The following is a 5,566-nucleotide window of genomic DNA, read 5'->3' on the forward strand; positions in this document are numbered from 1 at the left end:
CTTTTTAAAACATAAAATACGGAATTGGTTATGATGTCTATGACACCCTTACTACTCCAACACATATAACATAATTAATAATGTAATTAATTTAAGGAAATAAATTTTTCAACACTGGTAAAAGGGTTTACATAAAAGCCTTCACAAATGTTCTTCAATATCCAAAATGATTAAAAATGAATATTGGAAAATAAAACGTAAGAGTTTACAAATTATTTTTAAAGTAATAAGTACAACTCCAAATCCATATAAAAATCCATCTCCTAGAAATCCTCTGCCCCGATGTCATAATATCAGAGCATACCCACAATTCAACCGTTGGCATTCTAGATGTCACTCATAGCCAGATCTTCCTCACCTAAAACATCCACAATTGCACGGTGAGAAAAGAAAACAATATATGTAAAGCACACAAGGAAAAACACAACATAATCTCATCAATTATTGAAGTCTTTACAAGCATATCCATACATTCTAATTCTATCAATCATGCATCATATTCACATCACAATTTCACAATCACACCAGTCTATCACAAATCTTGCAATTAACACTATGTCAATGGTCACGCCACCTCAAGGTCGTGCCACTCTAGACATAAGTGATACATATTAATTGCCTCACTCATCCCACACTATGCTAGGGGCACGCCATCCCTATAGCATCACTTACCCAGGGTCGTCTCATCCCTAGTCATATGTGTGAGAAACCAAAATCACATCACAATCACAATCATCACAAATCTTACTATGTCAAGGTCACGCTACCCTTCAGCCTAGGGTCGTGCTCACCCTTGACATAACATTGTGCCAAGGTCACGCTACCCTTTTAGCAACCTAGGGTCGTGCTCACTCCTGACATAACATTGTACCAAGGTCACGCTACCCTTTTAATAGTCTAGAGCCGTACTCACCCCTGGTCATCAGTATGAGGATCCACAATCACATCTCATTCACATTTCACACATCTCATTTCATAACTCAAATTCCATATTACATATAGATAAGTCCACACAATACAATGATTCACATACCCATCAAGCAATTCACCATGAATACACATCTATAAGAATAATATAACAATAATATTTACAAATTAATATCAAACCAATTAATTCACCAATTTAATACAATATTAAATCAAATAGTAAAACCCCCAATTTTTCCAAAACCCTAACTCAGAAGCACTTTTCTACAATTTCGTTCACTCTCCTAGATGATCATTCTTACAAATTAAATATATATTTCTAATCCTCAACACATACAAAATCTAATGGGATCATCAATTCCTCAAACAGAAATAATTATAAAATTACCCATAATTCTAAGGGACTCTTTCTCTACCCAATCCTCTCATGTAACTCTACATATAAATCTCCCTTTTTCCCCCGTACCTGGATAAACAGTAGCTGAAACTAAAACCGAGATCTCCTTGGTCTTCAGAGAGTGTAGAAGGAAAAGAAGAAAATGTAGAAGAAAGGAGTCAGAATTGAAAGAAGTCAGAACTGAAAGGTGTGCTTTTTGGGAGTGCCAGAGCTCTCTATTTATAGGCATCAGGCATCTCCGAAACAGCCTGTTTCAAATCCAGAACTGCCCGTTCTGGACTCTGACAGCATATGTAAAATTCACATCCAGAACGGCCTATTCTCAAACCAGAACAGCCCCTTCTAGGGCTGCACTTAATCCACAACGGCCATATCTGGAATGGCCCGTTCTCAATTAAGGTTATTGGCATTTTTGGTGATTTGGAACGCCCCGTTCCAATTTGAGAACGCCCCGTTCCCATATAAAATTTGTAGACAACTTTTGTATTTTGGAACGACCCGTTCTAGTTTGGGAACGGCCCGTTCTGCACTACAAAATCACTCTCGTTTTACTAGTTTGGAACGGCCCGTTCCAATTTGGGAACGTCCTGTTCTGGGCTACTAAATTATCCTCTTTTTAGTAGTTTAGAACGGCCTGTTCCAATTTGGGAACGGCCCATTCTAGGCTACTAAATTATCCCTATTGGGCTTTTGGGCCCTCAAACAATATGTGAAAATCGGGTTGTTACAATGCCATTCAGTGTCCTTTTCATGGTATATACTTGATTAGTTACACTATTACAAAAACAATGATGGAACTTTATAGTCTATTTGTTTCCTTTTTAAAAAGTATTCTAACTCTTCCTAGAATGTGAAACTTTTTCACAATCAAAAGTATCAAAAGTAAATGTATTATGCTTTTTTCATATAAGAGAATTTGACAATGATGATGATGAATTGAGAAATAAAAGAATTTCATGTTAGCCATTACAATCTTAGCTTAAAAATTAAAAAATATGCTTTATATTAAAATAGAGCTCATAGAAAATAGATAAATAATATAAAATATATTTCTCTCTTTTAGTAAAAATAACATATGTTTTATATAAAAATAAATCTCATATCAAATAGCTAGATAATATTAAAAATATTTCTAATAAAAACATTAAAACATTAAAATAAATATTATATATTATTAATATAATTTTATAAAAATTGAGGTGTTACAGCTAGTTACACAACTATGAAAACAATGATGAAATTTCATATATATCTCTTTTATCATATTTGGTTTGCTTCTTTCTTAAAAAGTCTTATAACTAAAAATGATGTTTTTTTTTTCTCAATTGAAAGAATTTAAAACAAATATACTAAACTTTTTCAAATAAGAGAATTTGTCAAGGATAATGAAAGGGTAAAAAAAATGAAAAAATAATTTGATGTTAGCCAACCATATATGTTAATTCTTAAGCCTTATTTTAACTTATAAAAATTATTTTCATGGCTTAAACATTCAACCTTTAATTAGTGTCGATTTTCAATAACAATGGTAAAAGAGACAAATTAAAAGAGATAGGGTTAAAATTAAAATTGACTCAAAATTGAATTAGTTGTTCCTCTTTTTAAAACGTAAAACACAAAACATAGAATCAATTATAATGCCCTTCAAGGTCCTTTTGTGTTTATTTTGCTATATTTGGATTCATTTATTTTTAAAAAAATTTTAAAACTTTTCACGCTGTCTTTTTTCAAATCAAAGTATCAAACTAAGACAAATATATATTGTAATTTTTATGTAACAACCCAATTTTAACTGGGCCAAGAGCCCAATTAAGGTATTAAATGGCCTTTTCACCTAATTGAGAAATGGCCTTTTCACCTAATTGAGAAATGGCCTTTTCACCTAATTGAGAACGGGCCGTTATAGAGTTGAGAACGGATTGTTCCAAAATATGACCGTTGTAAGTATTAAATGCACCCCAGAACGGGCCGTTCTGGTTTGAGAACGGGCTGTTTTAAATGTGATTTTTACTCGTGAGTTAAGGGTCCAGAACGGGTCATTCTGGATTTGGAACGAGTCATTCCAGAGACATCTGATCCTATAAATAGAGCACTCTGGCACTCCCAAAAGCACACTTTTCACTTCTCTCTTCTTTTATTCTTTACTCTCTTCTTTTCCTTCTACACTCTCTGAAGACGGAGAGGCACTCAGAGGAGGAGACCAAGGAGATCTTTGTTTTAGATTCAGCTACTGTTTATCCAGGTATGGGAGAAAAGGGAATTATTTGTATGTAGAAATACATGAGAGAATTGGATAGAGGAAGAGTCCCTTAAGATTATGAGTAATTTTATAATTATTTCTGTTTGGAGAATTATTGTTCTTATGTGATTCTGTATGAATTTAGGATTATGAATATATATTTAATTTGTAAGAATGATGATTTGGGAGAGAGAACGAAATTATAGAAAAGTGTCTGTGTGAGTTAGGTTTTGGAAAATTGGATTATTTCTATTTGAGGAATTGATGATCCCATTAGATTTTGTATGTGTTGAGGATTAGAAATATATATTTAATTTGTGAAAATGATGATTTGGGAGAGAGAACGAAATTATAGAAAAGTGCCTGTGAGTTAGGTTTTGGAAAATTGGAAGTTTTACTATTTGATTTAATATTGTATTAAATTGGTGATTCGGTTGAGTATTATATTAATTTATGAATGTTATTGTTATATTACTTGATAAAAATTGATGATTTAGATGTGAATTGCTTGAGGCGTATGAAACCCATTATTTTGGACTTATTTGATGTGTGTATGGAATTAAACTATGAGATGTTGTGTGGAATGTGAATGAGATGTGATTGTGGTTCTTCACACCTATGACTAGGGGTGAGCACGGCCCGTGATTGTTACATGGGTATCGTGACCTTGGTTAACATGTCAGGGGTGAGCACGGCCCTGGGTTAGGGGTAACGTGACCTTGGCACAGTGTTATATCAGGGGTAAGAACAGCCTGAGATTGTTACATGGGTATCGTGACCTTGGTTAACACGTCATGGGTGAGCACGACCCTGAGTTAGGGGTAACGTGACCTTGGCACAGTGTTATATCAGGGGTGAGCACGACCTTGGATTGTTAAATGGGTAATGTGACCTTGGCATAGTGTGAAGTGCAAGATTTGTGATGATTGGTGTGATGGAAAATTATGACGTGATGATTGTAGACACCCAATTTCGTCCGGGGGCATACAAACGAATAAATGGACGTCTATTATCAAGAAAAGGAGTTCCCAATCATGGAAATACAAGACATGACATCAGGAGGCTAAAAGCCCAAAAAAAGCTAGTTTTAGTAGCCCGGAACGGGCTGTTCCAAAACTGGAACGGGCCGTTCCGATTTTGGAACGGGCCGTTCCGATTTTCGAACGGGCCGTTCCGATTTTGGAACGGGCCGTTCCAGGCTCTTTAAAGAAAGCTAAAACACACATTTGGAATGGGTCGTTCCCAAATTGGAACGGGCCGTTCCAAATAACAAAAAAGGCTTGAATTTTTCATTTGAAACGGGCCCGTTCCATGATGGTTTTTATGTGTTAAACGTGCCTCCGGAACGGGCCGTTCCGATTTCAGAACGGCCCGTTCCAATACACTAAATTAACACATAACGGCCAGATCCAGAACGGGCCGTTCCGAATTTTGGAACGGGCCGTTCTGGACCCTGTCTGAAGCCTATAAATAGGAATCTCGGCCACATTTTTTAGGGACTCCAAATTTCGTCCAGAGCTCGAAATTTCTCTCTTTTTCTCTCTTTTTTCTTTCTTTTTCTTTCTCTTGTATTTCTTGAGATATTGTGAGGTATTGTAGTGTGAAAGGTTGCCACAAAGCACCTAGAATCACCATTAAGAAAGCTTGATACGAGGTATTTCAGTCAATCTTCTTCTCTCTCCTTTATTTTTTATCTTTGTTTCTTATCTTTGATAAACATTATTATAATAAAAACAATCATGTAGATATTTTAGGATCATTCGTATAATTTAAATTTCAAGCATGTGAATAGTTATTAACAAAGGGGATCTAATATTTAATTTATTATTTTTTATCATGTTAACTTCATTATAGGGTACCGATTTAGGGCGCTGTAAGGGTGCTTAATACCTTCCTTACACGTAACCGACCCCCGAACCCAATTCTGGTTATCAAGGCCATTATTGGACCTTTTAAAAATCTTTTCTTTTTCCAATGTTTTGAGTAAAACATTGGTGGCGACT

The sequence above is a fragment of the Cajanus cajan genome, chromosome 5 (genome assembly GCF_000230855.2).
Source record: "Cajanus cajan strain Asha chromosome 5, NIPB_CcT2T_4, whole genome shotgun sequence".
Lineage (NCBI taxonomy): Eukaryota > Viridiplantae > Streptophyta > Magnoliopsida > Fabales > Fabaceae > Cajanus > Cajanus cajan.